Here is a 19992-nt window from a genome sequence, read left to right on the forward strand (position 1 = left end):
TGTGAGTGGGCTGCCTGACATCTCACCCATGAGGAGAATCTAACATCAGGATAGCGCAGGGTAAAGTAAGCAATGGTGCCACCAACAACTCCTCAGATACTGAAGCAGTCCGTGCCCATATGCAGAAAGACCTGGACAACATTCAGCCTTAGGCTGAAAAGTGGCAAGTCACATTTGCAACATACAAGTGCTGGGCAATGACCATCTCTCACAAGAGAGAATCCAATCATGTTCCCTTGCTATTCAATGGCATGACCATCACTGAATCCCCTATTCTCAACATGCAGCCGTTTACCATTGGCCAAAAATTGGTCTGGACCAGCTGTATAAATACCGTGTAAGAGCAGGTCAGAAGCTGGGAACTTTGTGGTGAGTAACTCACCTCCTGACTCTCCAAAGCCTGTTGAGCATTTTCAAGGCACATGTGAGGAGTATGATGGAATAATCTTCATTTTCATGGATGAATGCGTCTCCATCAACACTCAGGAAACTCAATACCATCCAGGACAATGCAGCCCATTTGATTGGTGCCCCATCCTTTACTGTCACCACTGGCCCACAGTGACAGCCATATGCACCATCTATAAGATGCACTGCAAAAACTCACCAAGGCTCCTTTTGACAGCACTGTCCAAACACTTGACTTCTACCATCTCAAAGGTCAAGTGAAGCAGGTACACAGGAACATCACCACCTGCAAGTTCTCCTCCAAGCGACACGCCATCCTTGCTTGGAACTATACCACCATTGCTTCACTGTTGCTGGGTCAAAATCCTGGAATTCCCACCCTGACAGCACTGTGGGTTTAAATACGCCACATGGACTGTAGCGATTCAAGAAGACAGTGTTTTCTTGAAATGATACTTGAAACTTGTACATCTGATGTGCACCACCACCTTCACAAGGACAATTCATCACGAGCAACAATTCCCTGTGAAATAATTATTAAAAATCCCGCCATTCCCATTGCCTTTCAAAAGTGCCGAGAGATTTTTTTCTAGTGATTGTTAATCAAAGATTCAGTTTTATTGTTCAATTCAACCTCCATGACAGTGTCCATGGTACACGAGCCTTGCTTTGCTTCTTTGATGTCCACAGCAGTGAGGCAGTTGGCCGTACCAATCTCCTCCTCTAACTTTCCCCCACTGTCCAGCTCGATGGAGATGTGGCAAGAGTCCTCTCCTCTCTTGTCTTGTCTAGACCAGGACATTTTTAACAATAGCTCACCTCTGCTTGGAATCCCCCTAATATCTATCCTCAGTCCCCTCCTCTTCCTTGTCTATACACTGTCCCTTGGCAACATCATTTGCAAACACAGGGTCAGTATATATATATATATATTATATGTATATATATGCCACCAGGCCCTACCTCCACCACTTTTCTTTGTGCCACGACTATTTTATTGCTGTCAGATTGCCAATTTTGCGTCTTGGATGAGTAACAATTTCCATCCAAGCATCTAGAAGATCAAAGTCAATGTTGTCAGAAGCCAATATAAATTCTGCTTTGGGCCAGTGTGATGTATTCCTGACCATGTTCCCGATCAGGCCATTTCAGGGGAGCAACCAATTAGGCTCATTAAGAGTCCCGTTAAGGGCAGTTAAAGGAGACTGACTGGGATTTTCCAGTTAGCCTCCAGTGTTTGAAGTGACACTGCAAGGATTGACTGCCTGGAGGTTGTTTCCCAGTAGCATGGAAGATGATGGTGTAATAGTAATAAGATCATAAGACATAGGAGCAGAATGAGGCCATTCGGCCCATCGAGTCTGCTCCGCCATTCAACCATGGCTGATATTTTTCTCATCCCCATTCTCCTGCCTTTTCCTCATAATCCCAGACCCCCTTGTTAATCAAGAACCTATCTATCTCTGTCTTAAAGACATTCAATGACCTGGCCTCCACAGCCTTCTGCGGGAAGGAGTTTCACAGATTCACCACTCTCTGGCTGAAGAAATTCCTCCTCACCTCTATTTTAAAGGATCGTCCCTTTAGCCTGAGGTTGTGCCCTCTAGTTCTAGTTTTTCCTACTGGCGGAAACATCCTCTCCACGTCCACTCTATCCAGGCCTCGCAGTATCCTGCAAGTTTCAATAAGATCCCCCCCTCATCCTTCTAAACCCCAACGAGTACAGACCCAGAGTCTTCAACCGTTCCTTATACGACAAGCTCTTCATTCCAGGGATCATTCTTTTGAACCTCCTCTGGACGCTTTCCAAGGCCAACACATCCTTCCTTAAATATGGGGCCCAAAACTGCTCACAATACTCCAAATGGGGTCTGACCAGAGCCTTATACAGCCTCAGAAGTACATCCCTGCTCTTGTATTCTAGCCCTTTCGACATGAATGCTAACATTGCATTTGCCTTTCTAACTGCCAACTGAACCTGCATGTTAACCTTAAGAGAATCTTGAACAAGGACTCCCAAATTCCTTTGTGTTTCTGATTTCCTAAGCATTTCCCATTTAGAAAATAGTCTATGACTCAATTTTTCCTTCCAAAGCGCATGGCTGTAACACTTTTCCACATTGTATTCCATATGCCACTTTTTTGCCCACTCTCCTAACCTTTCCAAGTCCTTCTGCAGCCTCCCTGCTTCCTCAATACTACCTGTCCCTCTACATATCTTTGTATCATCTGCAAACTTAGCAACAGTGCCTTCAGTTTCTTCTTCCAAATCGTTAATGTATATTGTGAAAGTGTCCCTGGATTAGTAATCCTGAGACCCAGGCTAATCCTCGCAGCTGGTGGAATTTAATTTCTGGAATTGAAAGCTAGTCTCAGTAATGTTGACCATGAAATCATTGTTGCTTGCTATAAAAACCCACATGATTCGATAATAGGGAAGGAAATCTCCTGTTCATACCGGGGTTGGCCGATGTGTGACTCCAGATCCACAGCAATGTGGTTGACTCTTGCTGTACTCTGAAATGACCTGGCATGCCACTCAGTTCAAGGGCAATTTCCATGGACAAAAAATGCAGGCTCACACCTCATTAAAGAATTCAAAAATAGACTGGGGGTTCAGTGCTCCAGGGGGGCCTAAATTCCTTCCCTACCTACCTGGCTGCAGGTTCAGCAAAGGTTGCCTGGAGAGAATTTCCACCTCCTTCTTCAGTATCAACAACCTCTCTCCCACCTTTAATTGGACAGGGAATCTGTTTCCATGCCAATTATGGGAGCACCCTGGCCAATATCCCAATGAGTGACTGTTTTCCCCAGGAACAATCTCAGCTCCTGTTATCCCCCACGAACAGTCCCACCTCCTGTTTTCCCCCACGAACACGGTTACACAGTGGTTAGCACTGCTGCCTCACAGCGCCAGGGACCTGGGTTCAATTCCCGGCTTGGGTCACTGTCTATGCAGAGTCTGCATGTTCTCCCCGTGTCTGCGTGGGTTCCCTCCGGGTGCTCCGGTTTCCTCCCACAGTCTGATAGACATGCTGGTTAGGAGCATTGGCCATGCTAAATTGTGATTTGATTTGATTTATTATTGTCACATGTATTAGTATACAGTGAAAAGTATTGTTTCTTGCGCACTATTCAGACAAAGCATACCGTTCATAGAGAAAGAAATGAGAGAGTGCAGAATGTGGTGTTACAGCCATAGCTAGGGTGCAGGGAAAGATCAACTCAATGCAAGGTAAGTCCATTCAGAAGTCTGATGGCAGCAGGGAAGAAGCTGTTCTTGAGTTGGTTGGTATGTGACCTCGACGGAAGAAGGTGGAAGAGAGAATGTCTGGAATGTGTGGGCTCCTTAATTATGCTGGCTGCTTTGCCGAGGCAGCGGGAAGTGTAGACAGTGTGAATGGATGGGAGGCTGGATTGCGTGATGGATTGGGCTACATTCACGACCTTTTGTTGTTCCTTGCGGTCTTGGGCAGAGCAGGAGCCATACCAAGCTGTGATACAACCAGAAAGAATGCTTTCTATGGTGCATCAGCAAATGTTGGTGAGAGTCGCAGCTGACATGCCAAATTTCCTTAGCCTTCTGAGAAAGTAGAGGTGTTGGTGGGCTTTCTTAACTATAGTGTTGGCATGGGGGGAGGTTGTGGCAATAGGGATTTTCACAGATTGCAGTGTTAATGTAAGCCTACTTGTGACACAAATACATAAACTTAAACTTAGGAACAGTCTCAGATCCTGTTTCCTGCCCCAAAGTGTAAATTAAGCATATTTTGTTTGACTTTGAGCTGAGCTCCATATCCCAGGTCCTCTCCATCACTGAGGCAGCTTCCTTCCATCTCTGTTTATCTCTCCCCATTTTCTAACCTCCTCCCTTATCAAACAAAACATGTGTACTCACTTTTATCATCTCCAAATTTATTTATTTCCCTTGTTTGGCTTCATCATAAACCCCAGTTTTTTCCAAAATGCAGAAATCCAGACCCTTCCCGCACAAAGTGCCTTTCCCATGTGCCAACTTGAACCAGTGTCACAACTCTGGGCTGAAGTTTAGACCCTGAAGGGGGTGGGCATGGAATTTCACGTTGCCAGCCAGCTTGCTGATTCCTTCACTCCATCCTGCCCCGCACCAGGACAAGTCAGCTCAACCAATTAAAGCTCTGTTAAGGCCCATTTTTGGAAGCTGATTAGGATTTTCCAGACAGCGTCCAGGTCCCTGGAGGTGGCAGAGATCAGCTCGGGGCAGCAATTGGCCAACGCAGCGAAAATCCCAATCACTGATGTGATTTGAACCTGACTGCAGAAGCCCATAGGGAAAATCCGGTCCTCCAGTCAAAACATCCTCGGTTAATGGCGCAGGAACTTAAATACATAATCTTAACTCACATTTAAATTCAGTATTCAGGGAGTGCCATCTTTCAGATAATGTGTAAAATCAGAAAAGTTCCCATGGCATTACATAGAAATATACATAGAAACTAGCAGCAGGAGTAGGCCATTCTGCCCTACAAGCCTGTACCGTCATTCATTATGATCATGGCTGATCATCAAATTCAATACCTTTATTCTGTCTTCCCCCATATGCCTTGATCCCTTTAGACCCAAGCTATATCTAATTTCTTTTTGAAATCACACCATGTTTTGGCCTCAACTACTTTCTGTGGTAGTGAATTCCACACATTCACCACTCTCTGGGTGAAGAAATTTCTCCTCACCTCAGTCCTAAAAAGGCTTACCCCTTACCCTCAAACTATGACCCGTAGTTCTGGACTCCCCCATCGGGCACATTCTCTCCGAATCTACCTGTGTAATCCTGTTAGAATTTTTAAAATTTCTATGAGATCCTCTCTCAGTCTACTAAACTCCAATGAATATAATCCTAACCGACTTAGTCCCTCCTGATTCGACAGTCCTGTCATCCCAGGAATCAGCCTGATAAACCATCGCTGCATTCCCTCTATAGCAAGGACACCAAAACTGCACGCAATTCTCCAGGTGTGGCCTCACCAACAATTGCAGTAAAATATCCCTATCCCTATACTCAAATCCTCTTGCTATGAAGGCCAACATACCATTTGCCTCTTTACTGCCGGCTGTACCTGTGCATCTACTTTCAGCGACTGATGCATGAGACACCAAGGTCTCGTTGAGTATCCACCCATTCAAATAATAATCTGCCTTCCTATTTTTGTTGTGGATAACCTCACATTTATCAATAATATACTGCATTTGCCATGCATACGCCCACCCACTCAGCCTGTCCAAATCACACTGAAGCATCGCTGCATCCTCCTCACTGCTCACCCTCCCACCCAACTTTGTATCATCTGCAAATTTGGAGATAATACATTTGCTTCCTTCATCCAAATCATTAATATGTAATGTGAACAGTTGGAACACAAAGAGGAGCTTGTCTATTCACAAAGTATTTGCCTATATTTATCCCTCAAAGAACAACTCAAAAAGCAGATTATCTAGTTATTTTTGTCATCACAAGATGTTAGGTTTTGTGCGACATGAGACAATATAAACAAAATCTTAAAGAGGGTGCAGTAACAGAGAGAGCTGCAGATGTACACATTCAATGTACATCTTTGAAGATTTTGAAAAAGTTTTAAAGTTTATTTATTAGTGTTATAAGTAGGCTTACATTAACACTGCAATGTAATTACTGTGAAAATCCGCTAGTCGCCACACTCCGGCGTCTGTTTGGGTACACTGAGGGAGAACTTAGCATGGCCGATGCACCTAACCTGAAAGATGTGCTGGTTAGGTGCATTGACCCGAACAGACGCCGGAGTGTGGCGGCTAAGGGAATTTCACAGTGACTTCATTGCGGTGTTAATGTAAGCCTTACTTGTGACTAATAATAAACTTTAACTTAACCAGCACATCTTTCGGACTGTGGGAGGAAACTGGAGCACCTGGAGGAAACCCACGCAGACACGGGGAGAACGTGCAAACTCCACACAGACGGTGACCCAAGCCGGGAATCAAACCCGGGTCCCTGGCGCTGTGAGGCAGCAGTGCTAACCACTGTGCCACCCAGATGGCAGGACTGTGAGTGGGTAGCATACTAAATTACAACATCGCTACGGGATATTGCATCGGAGACCACTTGGGAAGGCCGATGTCTTCTCCAGTTCATTTCAAATTTATGTAATACTAATGTCAAGCCTTATTGAGACAGATAGAATCATTTACAAACCAGTAGATTTCTTGCTGCATAGGGAAAGTCATGGGCAAATACACTGTTTGGGTGAATAGAGGCTAGGGACTGAGAAATGATTGAAAAAGAGCGCACGGATTGTAACTCAGTCCTCACCTTAAAGTTACACATTCTGATTTTTGTAACAACCTACGGTTTGGAAGCAAAATGTGTGGCAACTGAACAAGTGTAGAATTGATTGGACTACAGGGGTTTCTTTACCACAGGTTGAAGAGGTGAGAGACCACAAACAGGTAATACAGAATGACAAATTTATGTAGGCAGTACCCTTTGGAAATGTAGACGTAGAAATTGGTAATAAAAAATAGTTGACACAAAATGATGACGACAGGAATAATGGTTTTAGGAAATTGGATATATGAAGTGGAGAAGGCTCTTCAGGCCCTTGAGTCATTTCTCCACACTATCCTCACAGCCTTTGATGTCTTTACTGTCTAGAAATATATCCAATGGCTGATCGTCCACAGCTTTCTGGGGTAAAGAATTCCAAAGATTTAACTACACCCTGAGGGAAGAAATTCTTCCTCATCTCAGTCCTAAATGACCCTCTTTTTCTAGACTGCTTCCCTTGGTTCCACAGCCCCAGGCAGGGGAAACATCCTTCCTGCATCTACCTTGTCGAGCCCTGTAAGAATTTTGTAGGTTTCCATGTGATTGCCTCTCATTCATCTGAACTGTAACAAATACAGGACCAGTCTACTCAATCTCTCCTCATAGGACAATCTTGTTATCCCAGGAATCAGGTGAACTTTTGTTGCACTCCCTCTATGGCAAGGAAATTCTTCCTATATATACTCCAGGCGGAGGAGTCTCACCAAGGCTCAGTACAAGAGTTGCAGCTAGACATCTTTATTCCTGTACTCAAACCCTCTTGCAAATAAAGGCCAATATCCCATTTGCCTTTCTGATTGCTAACTGCACCTTCATGCTAGATTTTAGTGACTCACGAACAAGGTGATCCAGATCCCTTTGGACATTGACATTTTCCAATCTTTCCCTCTTTAAAAAATAGGTTTTACCCACCAAAGTGGATAACCTCACATTTCTCCACATTACATTTAATCTGCAATGTTCTTGCCCACTCAACCTGTCTAAATCCCCTTGAAGCATCTTTGCATCCTCCTCATGGTTTATATTCCTACCTAGTTTTGTGTAATAAGCAAAGTTGGAAATATTAAATTTGGCCCCCACACCCAAATCATTGATATAGATTGGGTAAAGTTGGGGCCCAAGCACTGATTGATCCTTACACCCCACTTGTCACAGCCTGCCAACATGACAATGACCCATTTACTCTGTTTGCTGTCTGGTAACCAATTCTCAATCCATGCCAGTGTATTACCTCAATCCCATGTGCTCTAATTTTGTTTACTAACCTCTTGAGTTAGGTGGTGAAGAAGACATATGGTATGCTTGCCTTTATAGGATGGGGTATAGAGTATAAAAGCTGGAGTCTGATGATGCAGCTGTATAGAACACTGGTTAGGCCACATTTGGAGTACTGCGTCCAGTTCTGGTCGCCGCACTACCAGAAGGACGTGGAGGCTTTAGAGAGAGTGCAGAGAAGGTTTACCAGGATGTTGCCTGGTGTGGAGGATCTTAGCTATGAGGAGAGATTGGGTAAACTGGGGTTGTTCTCCCTGGAAAGACGGAGAATGAGGGGAGATCTAATAGAGGTGTACAAGATTATGAAGGGGATAGATGGGTGAACGGTGGGAAGCTTTTTCCCAGATCAGAAGTGACGATCACGAGGGGTCACGGGCTCAAGGTGAGAGGGGTGAAGTATAACTCAGATATTAGAGGGATGTTTTTTACACAGAGGGTGGTGGGGGCCTGGAATGTGCTGCCAAGTAGGGTGGTGGAGGCAGACACGCTGACATCGTTTAAGACTTACCTGGATAGTCACATGAGCAGCCTGGGAATGGAGGGATACAAACGATTGGTCTAGCTGGACCAAGGAGCGGTACAGGCTTGGAGGGCCGAAGGGCCTGTTTCCTGTGCTGTACTGTTCTTTGTTCTTTGAGTTGGACCTTATTGAAAGCCTTCCGAAAATCCAAATATACCACATTCACTGGTTCTCCCTCATCTATTCTGCTAGTTGCACCCTCAGAAACACTGCTGCAAGTTTGTCAATTGTGATTTCCCTTTCATAAATCCATGTTGACCTTGCCCAATCCTACCATTATTTCCTAAGTGTTCACTTAGCACATCCTTTATAAAAGATTCTAACATTTTCCACACTCTTGATGTCAGGTTAACAGGTTCCCTGTTTTCTCTCTCCCTCCTTTCTTAAATAAATGGGGTTACATTTGCCACCTTCCAATCTGCAGGAGCAATTTCAGAATATATAGAATTTTGGAAGATGCATGCACCAGTGCATCGATTAAGCCATCTCTTTCTGCGGTTTGGGGCCGAGGTCCAGGGGATTTAGAACAAAGGACAAAGAAAATTACAGCCCAGGAACAGGCCCTTCAGCCCTCCAAGCCTGCACCGACCAAAAGCCTACTGCACCTGGCATTCCTAGACAGTCTCCCATCCATGTATTAACCAGGCCTGAGTCTGCTTAGCTTCCGAGATCAGGCGAGATCGGGTGTTTTCAGACTAGTATGGCCGTAGGCAACTACTTTAACTACTTTCAACTCATTAATTTCTCCAATTAATTCACTACTTTTTTACTCATGCGAGTCTTTTCAGTTCCTTGGTCCTGCTAAGCCTTTGATTCTCCAGCTATTTTAGCAGCGTTTTTTTTTGTATCTTCCTCCAAGAAGACAGACACAAATGCCAGAATTTTACTGGCACGCCCAGCCCCGAGGCTCGTAAGATTGCCGATCTGCGAGAATCGGGGCGGGCATGCCGGTAAAATCAGGGCCAAAGGCTGGGATTTTCTGGGTGTTCATGCCTGCAGAATGTTCTGGTCCCGCTGACGTTGCAACCCTGCCACAGGTCTCTCAGTGGTAGGAAGTCCCATTGACAGCGGTGGAACCAGAAGATCCAGCTGCCGGTGAAAGTCTCCCACCATGAGAAACACGCCACAGGGAGGCCAGAAAATAGCCTCCAAAGTATTTGGTTAGTTTCTCTGCCATTTCCTTATTTCCCATTATAAATTCTCCTTTCCTAGCCTGTAGTGGGCCCATATTTGTCTTTGTTAATCTTTTTCTTTTCACATACCTATAGAAACTTTTATAGTCCACCTTTATTTTCTCACAAATTTACTCTCGTACTTGTATTTTTCTTTCTCAGTTTCTTGGTCCTCCTTTGCTGAATTCTAAAAAGCTCCCTCAGGCACACTGCTTTTTTGGCAACTTTATAAGCTTCTTCCTTTGATCTAATACAATCTTTGACTTCTCTAGTTAGCCACGGTTGTACCACTTTTCTTGTTGACTGTTTGTGCCTCAAAGGAATATATAATAAACTATCTATTAACCCTGAGATTATTGACTTTAAAGTCTTGCTTTTTGATCTCTTTACTAACTCTCTAAAATTTGCTTTCAGGACCTCATCTTTCTTTCTAGCTATGTAGTTGGTATTAATGCGGACCACAATCTCTCGTTGTTCGCCACCCCCTCATAACAAAAAAATCTGGAATTAAAAAATTAACAATGAAACCATTGCTGATTGATGTAAAAACCCATCTGGTTCACTAATGTCCTTTAGGGAAGGAAATCTGTCACCTTACCCAGTCTAGCCTACATGTCATCCATTGCAATGTGCTTGTCTCTTAAAATGTCCTCTGAACAAGGGCAATTAGGGATGGGTGATAAATGCAGGGTTAACCAGCAATGCCCACATCCCATGAACGGGTAATATAACAAATATGAACGTCCTGCAGCCACTCGGTAACATCTTTGACCCTGGCACTAGGGAGGCAACAAACCATCCTGGAGTCACATCTATGGCTGCAGAAACGCTTGCCAGTTCCCCTAAGTATTAAATCCCCTATTGCTCTTCTATTCTCCTTCCTCCTCTTCTGTGCAGCCGTGCCACCTGTGATGCCACTGGTCTGCCTGTGGCTGCATACACCAGTATTCAAAGCAGAAAACCAGATAGTGAGTCAGATGGACTCAGGACAATCCTGCACTACCTGCCTGGTCCAACTAGACAGACTGATGGTCACCTATTCCCTTTCTGCCTGTACTCTCTTAACCTGTGGTGTGACCACCTCCCTAAATGTAGTTCTCAGCCTTGTGGATATGTCACTCCAGCCAACACTTCCTGCACATGGGGTCATCCAGAGAATGGAGGGGTCCACAACCTTCCACACATTACAGGAAGGACTATCCACCCGGCTGAGCTGTCATGCCATGCCTTAACTTACAGACTTTTTATTATAAACTGGAAACTAGATATATAGGAACCACTGCACCTAACAAGCTTTACCACTGCTAATAAACCTTACTACTAATAACAAAATCTTACAATTATTGCTAAATTACACCAGCTTTGAAAGATAAGTGAGCATAAATCTCCCCAATCAAGCACTTACTGTGACAACAGATTTCTCACTCACCTGATGAAGGAGCAGCGCTCCGAAAGCTCGTGCTACCAAATAAACTTGTTGGACTTTAACCTGGTGTTGTGAGACTACTTAAAGATTTCTCAGCATGCAGGTGCTCAACAGTCTTGAGTTGCTGGCTCTTTGCAACTACTGTCCACATTTCTTCAGACTCAAAGTAAACTACTTACATGAGCATTACCCCTTCCCTCACTGCATTCAATTTCCTCACTCTCCAAATTCCCCAGTTCACACTCTGTGATCACATCACTCAGTTACCAGCTGCTAGCTCTGTGCTTGCTTACTTCATGCACTTAGCAAGACCACCCCTACTTATACTGGCTGAAATTCCACAGAGATGGGTTGACACTGTTGGCTAGACTAGAGAATGTAGAAAGAAAGAAACCCTACAGTACAGAAAGAGGCCATTCGGCCCATCGAGTCTGCACTGACCACAATCCCACCCAGGCCCTACCACCATATCCCTATATATTTTACCCACTAATCCCTCTAATCTACACATCCCAGGACACTAAGGGGCAATTTTAGCATGGCCAATCAACCTAACCCGCACATCTTTGGACTGTGGGGGGAAACCGGAGCACCCGGAGGAAACCCACGCAGACACAAGGAGAATGTGCAAACTCCACACAGACAGTGACCCAAGGCGGGAATCGAACCCAGGTCCCTGGAGCTGTGAAGCAGCAGTGCTAACCACTGTGCTACTGTGCCGCCCGACTGTGCTGTGCTCGCTTTAATGTAGTGGCAGTGGTGTAGTGGTATTGTCATTGGGCTAGTAATCCAGATTCCCAGGGCAATGATCTGGGGACCTGGGTTTGAATCCCATCACGGCAGGTGGCGAAATTTAAAATTCATTTAAAATCTGGAATTAACAGTCTAATGATGACCACAAAACCATTGTTGATTGTCATAAAACCCCATCTGGTTCACTAATATCCTTTCGGGAAGGAAATCTGCTATCCTTACCTGGTCTGGCCTACATTTGATTCCAGACCCACAGAAGTGACTCTTACCTGTCCTCAGGGATGGGCAATAAATGCTGGCCCAGCCAGCGACACCCACATCCCATGAACTAATTTTAAAAAAAAACTAGCTCCTAATTAACTAACTGCAGCTGCCTCTCCTGAGGGGAGTTTGTTTATCCTTAGCTAAAACGTAAAGAACCTTAACTTCAACAGTAAATTGTAGTTAAATTTGAAATGCAAACTAGACGACCATTGAGAAGGAGATTTAACCCTTAAAAAATTTTCTCACTCACCAAATTCCCAAGCTCACACTCTGTGCCTAGCTGTGCTCTATGACCAGTTGCGATCTTCTTGCTTGCTTTATTGAAAGGAATTGTGCAGACATAAAACTTAATAGATAAGATTAGGTATAGAAGCAATCAGGAACAGAATAAACACTGATGCAAATAACCAGTAAATGAATAATATTTGAATTAATCCGGAGAAGTTTAAAGTTACTCTTTAGAATATACATTGTCCACACTCTAAGAATACATGAGTCTCTGGATGAGAAACATTTCCATTGACTTCCTGCTGTTATAACATGCATGGACAATGAAATTCTGGTTCATTGTACAGCCCAGTTGCAAATAAACTGAACTAAAGATCACAGGAAAAACCCACAGCTTTCATATAATCACGGGGACTCCCAAAGACAAGCTTCACTACCCAAGATCAAAGACGCTATACAAAGAGCTGTCACTTAGCATAATCAGCAAATTGACACATATTACCTGAGCCTCACATCCATGGAGGACTTGCATTATTTTGAATTTTTAGAACAAAGCACCCTCCACTTAGCTGGTAAATGACTAGATCAATCAATTTGACCTGTTATCCTACAGTCTCCAAGTTTAGTGAAGAAATACAATTTCCATATCAAACCTTGCTATTTCAAAACAGTAAATAATCTATAAGATGAAAATTTTCCTTGTTGAAGCAGAGAACGCCACTGGAGAAAAATTGATGATACTTGACTGTTGTGCAAAGCTAACCAAAGGAGGTGCAAGCAGCAGAATTGTTCATACAATCTGACAACAGCTCCTTTTCCAGATAAATACTGTACAGTGTTCTCCTCCTAATTCAAAGTTGCTTTACTCAAACATACAAGCATACTAATTAGGAGCAGGAGTAGGCTATTCGACTCTTCAAACCTGCATCGCCATTTCCTGATAATTAATTTTTCAGTGCTATCAATTAACATGATGTGGAGATGCGGGCATTGGACTGGGGGTGGGCACAGTAAGAAGTCTCACAGTACCAGGTTAAAGTCCAGTAGGTTTATTTAGAATCACAAGCTTTTGGAGCGCTGCTCCTTCGCTGCTCTCACCCGATGAAGGAGCAACGCTTGGAAAGCTCGTGACTCCAAATAAATCTGTTGGACTTTAACCTGGTGTTGTGAGACTTCTTACTGTGTCAATTACCATGACTTACCTCGCTAGAAAAATTGATGAGAAAACGTGAGGCTTTCTTGCCCATTTTACACTGTAACCTCATGGTCCGGCATATCCGCCATTCTATCATTACCATCAAACCAGGGGAATCGACCCTGGTTCAATGAAGAGTGCAGGAGGGCATGCCAGGAGCAACACCAGGCATACCTAAAAATGAGGTATCCACCTGGTGAAGCTACAACCCAGGACTACTTGCGTTCCATACAGCATAGGCAACATGCGATAGGCAGAGCTAAGAAATTCCACAACCAACAAATGAAATCGGAGCTCTGCAGGCCTGCCGACCTAGTTGTGAATGGTAGTGGACAATTAAACAACAGCTGAAGGCAGGGTGCACCACAAATATCCCCATTCTCAATGATGGAGGTGCCAAGAACATCAGTGCAAAAGATAAGGCTGAAGCATCTGCAACAATCTCCAGCCAGAAGTGTTAAGTTGATGATCCATCTTGGCCTCCCGCTGAGATCCCCAGCATCATTGATGCCTGTCTTCAGCCAATTCGATTCACTCCAAATTATATCAAGCAATGGCCCTGACAACATTCTGGCAGTAGTAATGAAGACATGTGTTTCAGAACTAGCTGTGCCCGAGCCAAGCTGTAACATTTTCATTAATCACTGTCCTCTCAATATGCAAGATGCACTGCAGCAATTCACCAAATCTCTTTAAACAGCGCCTTCCAAACCCATGACCTCTACCATCAAGAAGAACTAGGGCAGCAGACGCATGGGTTCACCATGACCTGAAAATTCCCCTCCAAACCACATGTCATTGTGACTTGGAATATATCAGCTTTACCTCACTGTTGCTGGGTCAAAATCCTGGAACGTGTCCCCTAACAGCACTATGGGTGTACCTACTGTGGTGAACCATTGTTGGTTCCCACCAGGTAGTGCTGAGCCAGGGTCTGGCCAGTACTATGAGTCTGTATATATGTTACTGTTGGGGTTAGGGTTGGGCTGTTCTACATGTTACTGTTGGGGTTAGGGTTGGGCTGTTCTACCTGTAATATAGTTCTTATGGTACATCCCAGTCGGGCTCCGCCTCCTGGGAGAGGTATAAAGGTCACTGCTCTGTCTGGGACCCTTTAGTCTGGGATCGTGTATTATATATGGTAGCTCTATTGTTGTAGTCAATAAAAGCCTTTATTTCCCCGAGTACCTCTAGCCTCGTGAGTTATTTCGCGCATCAATTTTATTGACTACAATTGAACTCTCTTCGTTGAAAAAAAAACGACACAGAGAACATGGAGCAAATGCTTAAACCCGAACGGCTTACGTTGGACCCACGTGCGGCGGGCGCCTCGAACACCTTCGACCACTGGTTGAAATGCTTTCAGGATTATCGCGAAGCCTCCGCAGCGGTCACCACCGACGCCAACAGACTCCAGGTCCTCCACGCGAGGGTAAGCGACGCTGTATATTTAGCGATCCGTGGGGCCACCGACTACAAAGGGGCCCTCGAGCTTCTTAAGAAGCGCTACATTAAACCGCCAAACGAGATACATGCTCGATATCTCTTAGCCACTCGACGGCGGCAGCCCGGCGAAATGACGGAACAGTACGTGTGCGAGCTTCAACAGCTAGCCAGAGTCTGCAACTGCAAGGCAGTGTCGGCAGACCAGTACATGAACGACCTCGCTCGAGATGCGTTCGTGGCGGGAATCGGCTCGTCGTACATCCACCTTCGGCTGTTGGAGCAAGGTAACCTCGACCTCACTAAATCCATAGAGTTAGCTGACGCTCTAGAAACGGCCTCCAAAAGTCTGGCGATGTACCCCGACGACCACGTGGAGACAGCGTGGCAGGGGCAGTCGCAGACTCCACTTCATTCAGCGGGACTGAAAAACAGCGTGATTGCATTCCCACCCTCGGGCCTGACGACGGCAGCAGCTCCAGGCGGCCCGCGGTGTTACTTCTGTGGGGGAGTGAAGCACCCTCGGCAGCGATGTCCCGCTAAAGCGGTGTTGTGCTCCGCCTGCGGCAAGAAGGGGCATTATTCGAAAGTATGCCGATCCAAACTTCCATCCAGGAACAGCAGTGCGGCGTGTGACTCCCCGGAGCCGGTTTCCTCGTCGCCGGCATCGTCAAGGGCTTCTTCCACGTGCGAGGCCAGGACGTCGCCATTCCAGACGACGGAGTCGCAAGAGACGCGCGACCACCAGGGGCCGCAGGTTTTGGCGCCATCGCCCACGTGCGACCTATGGGGGCAGCCATTTTGGTCGGCACCGACTGCGAATGACCAGCAGGGGTCGTCATCATCCATCTCAGCTGCCTGCAGTGGCGCCCACGAACCAACGGTGGCGTCGATCATCCTGGACCAGGCAAAGCCTCACAGACTCGACAAGTCCATGATGGACATACAGGTAAACAAACGCACGATTTATTGTCTGTTTGACAGCGGGAGCACGGAGAGCTTCATTCACCCAGACGCCGTGAAGCGGTGTGGCCTCCGGATTCAGCCTGTCAAGCAGATAATTTCGATGGCGTCAAGGTCCCGGTTTGTCACCGTGCTAGGGAGTTGCGTGGTAAATCTGACGGTGCAGGGCACGGTTTACGAGAGCTTCAAGCTCCTCGTGTTACCGCACCTTTGCGTGCCAATACTCCTAGGACTAGATTTCATGGTCCACTTGAAGAGTGTAACCCTACAGTACGGTGGGCCACTCCCTCTGCTTTCAGTGGGAGACTCGCAGCCTCTAAATTGCCCAACGCGCTCCATCTGTAGCCTCTCGACGCTTAAGATTACCACACCCTCTTTATTCCAGAATCTCGTGCCAGGCTGCAAGCCCATTGCGACTAAGAGCAGGCGTTACAGCGCTGAGGATCGGATCTTCATTCGATCTGAGGTTCAGCGGCTCCTCAAGGAAGGGATCATACAACCTAGCGCTAGTCCTTGGAGAGCGCAGGTCGTGGTGGTCAAGAGTGGGAACAAACCCCGGATGGTCATAGACTATAGTCAGACCATTAACAGATACACGCAGCTGGATGCGTATCCCCTCCCGCGCATATCTGACATGGTCAACCAGATTGCGCAGTACCGGGTGTTCTCCACCATCGACCTAAAGTCTGCTTACCACCAGCTCCCCATTCGCCCAGAGGACCGACAATACACGGCTTTTGAGGCGGATGGTCGCTTGTACCATTTTCTAAGGGTTCCTTTTGGTGTCACGAATGGGGTCTCGGTCTTCCAGCATGCTATGGACCGAATGGTGGACCATAACGGACTGCGGGCTACCTTCCCGTACCTGGATAATGTCACCATCTGCGGCCATGACCAGCAGGAACACGATGCCAACCTTCTTAGATTCCTACGCACTGCATCTCGCCTGAAACTGACCTACAACAGGGAGAAGTGTGTATTTCGCACGTGCCGCCTAGCTATCCTCGGATACGTGGTGGAAAATGGGGTCATTGGCCCTGATCCTGATTAGCTACACGATATTTTCCCCATATTGGCCCTGGGGTTTTCACTCTGGGTTTTCGCCTCTCCCTGGAGATCACATGGTCTGGAATGGGGGGGTGGGGGTGAGTTACTAGGTTGTGATGAACAAAGCATCGTAGTTGTGAGGGACAGCTCGATGGATAGGATATTAGTATGTAGATAGGCTGGAAAATTGGGTGGGGATCCTGGATTCAGGATTCAATCCTGGACCGGGGAGCGGCGCGGGCTTGGAGGGCCGAAGGGCCTGTTCCTGTGCTGTATTGTTCTTTGTTCTTTGTTCTTTGATCCAGACCGTATGCGTCCCCTCCTCGAACTTCCCCTGCCCACTAGCGTAAAAGCACTGAGAAGATGCTTAGGCTTCTTCTCTTACTACGCACAGTGGGTTCCCAATTACGCGGACAAAGCCCGTCCGCTCATCAAGTCTACCTCTTTTCCCCTAGCACCAGAGGCTCGTTTGGCCTTTGAAAAACTAAAAGCCGACATCGCGAAAGCCACGATGCACGCTATCAATGAGTCCATCCCCTTCCAGGTGGAGAGCGATGCATCTGATTTCGCCCTGGCCGCCACACTTAACCAGGCGGGCAGGCCCGTCGCCTTTTTCTCTCGCACCCTCCAAGGCCCCGAAATTCGACATTCAGCGGTGGAAAAGGAGGCCCAGGCCATTGTGGAGGCCGTCCGGCATTGGCACCATTACTTGGCGGGTAAACGGTTCACTCTGTTCACGGACCAGCGGTCCGTGGCGTTCATGTTCAATAACACGTTACGGGGCAAGATCAAGAACGATAAGATCTTGAGGTGGAGAATCGAACTCTCCACCTATAATTACGACATCATGTATCGTCCAGGGAAACTCAACGAGCCCTCGGATGCCCTGTCGCGTGGAACATGTGCTAGTATGCAGGAGAATCGATTGCAGGCTCTCCACAATGACCTCTGCCATCCGGGGGTCATTCGGCTCTACCACTTCATAAAAGCCCGGAATCTACCCTACTCGGTGGAGGATGTCAGGTCCATAACCAGAAGCTGCCGGGTATGCGCGGAATGCAAACCGCACTTTTACCGACCTGACAGGGCACAACTCGTTAAGGCCACTTGTCCCTTCGAAAGACTGAGTGTGGATTTTAAGGGCCCCCTTCCCTCGACAGATCGGAACGTGTACTTCCTCAATGTGGTTGATGAGTACTCACGATTCCCTTTTGTCATTCCCTGTTCTGATATGACCGCTGCCACGGTTATCAAGGCATTTCGTGATCTTTTCACCCTGTTCGGTTACCCCTGTTACATCCACAGCGATAGGGGCTCGTCGTTCATGAGCGATGACTTGAGGCAATACCTGCTCTCATATGGGATTGCCTCTAGTAGAACCACGAGCTACAACCCAAGGGGTAACGGACAGGTCGAACGAGAGAATGCTACAGTCTGGAAGGCTGTCTTACTGGCGTTGAGGTCTAAAGGTCTTCCAGTCTCCCATTGGCAAGAGGTACTCCCTGATGCGCTCCACTCCATACGCTCACTCCTGTGTACGGCAACCAACGCTACTCCCCATGAGAGACTGTTTTCATTCCCTCGGAAGTCTTCCTCTGGGACCTCATTACCGTCTTGGTTGACGTACTCAGGACCTGTCCTCCTGCGGCGACATGTTAGGACCCGCAAGTCTGACCCTTTAGAACATAGAACATAGAACATTACAGCGCAGAACAGGCCCTTCGGCCCACGATGTTGCACCGACCAGTTAAAAAAAAAAACTGTGACCCTCCAACCTAAACCTATTTCTTTTCGTCCATGAACCTATCTACGGATCTCTTAAACGCCCCCAAACTAGGCGCATTTACTACTGATGCTGGCAGGGCATTCCAATCCCTCACCACCCTCTGGGTAAAGAACCTACCCCTGACATCGGTTCTATAACTACCCCCCCTCAATTTAAAGCCATGCCCCCTCGTGCTGGATTTCTCCATCAGAGGAAAAAGGCTATCACTATCCACCCTATCTAAACCTCTAATCATCTTATATGTTTCAATAAGATCCCCTCTCAGCCGCCGCCTTTCCAGCGAAAACAATCCCAAATCCCTCAGCCTCTCCTCATAGGATCTCCCCTCCATACCAGGCAACATCCTGGTAAACCTCCTCTGCACCCTCTCCAAAGCCTCCACATCCTTCCTGTAATGTGGGGACCAGAACTGCACACAGTACTCCAAGTGCGGCCGCACCAGAGTTGTGTACAGTTGCAACATAACGCTACGACTCCTAAATTCAATCCCCCTACCAATAAACGCCAAGACACCATATGCCTTCTTAACAACCTTATCTACTTGATTCCCAACTTTCAGGGATCTATGCACACATACACCTAGATCCCTCTGCTCCTCCACACTATTCAAAGTCCTCCCGTTAGCCCTATACTCAACACATCTGTTATTCCTACCAAAGTGAATTACCTCACACTTCTCCGCATTAAACTCCATCCGCCACCTCTCGGCCCAACTTTGCAACCTGTCTAAGTCTTCCTGCAAACTACGACACCCTTCCTCACTGTCTACCACACCACCGACTTTGGTGTCATCAGCAAATTTGCTAATCCACCCAACTATACCCTCATCCAGATCATTAATAAATATTACAAACAGCAGTGGCCCCAAAACAGATCCCTGAGGTACACCACTTGTAACCGCACTCCATGATGAATATTTACTATCAACCACCACCCTCTGTTTCCTATCCGCTAGCCAATTCCTGATCCAATTTCCTAGATCACCCCCAATCCCATACATCTGCATTTTCTGCAGAAGCCTACCATGGTGAACCTTATCAAACGCCTTACTAAAATCCATATATACCACGTCCACTGCCTTGCCCCCATCCACCTCCTTGGTCACTTTCTCAAAAAACTCAATAAGGTTAGTAAGGCACGACCTACCTGCCACAAAACCATGCTGACTATCACCT

At 46.5% G+C, this 19992-nt stretch overlaps 1 protein-coding gene and 1 pseudogene across 1 annotated transcript in view; one reads left to right on the forward strand and one right to left on the reverse strand.

Moving 5' to 3' along the window:
- Window positions 1–19992, forward strand: part of scml4 (Scm polycomb group protein like 4) — a 169636-nt gene that overhangs the window by 39834 nt on the left and 109810 nt on the right. The window lies entirely within an intron of this gene.
- LOC144494452 (5S ribosomal RNA) lies at window positions 9134–9252 on the reverse strand (annotated as a pseudogene).

The sequence above is a fragment of the Mustelus asterias genome, chromosome 5, assembly GCF_964213995.1.
Source record: "Mustelus asterias chromosome 5, sMusAst1.hap1.1, whole genome shotgun sequence".
In the NCBI taxonomy this organism is placed as follows: Eukaryota; Metazoa; Chordata; class Chondrichthyes; order Carcharhiniformes; family Triakidae; genus Mustelus; species Mustelus asterias.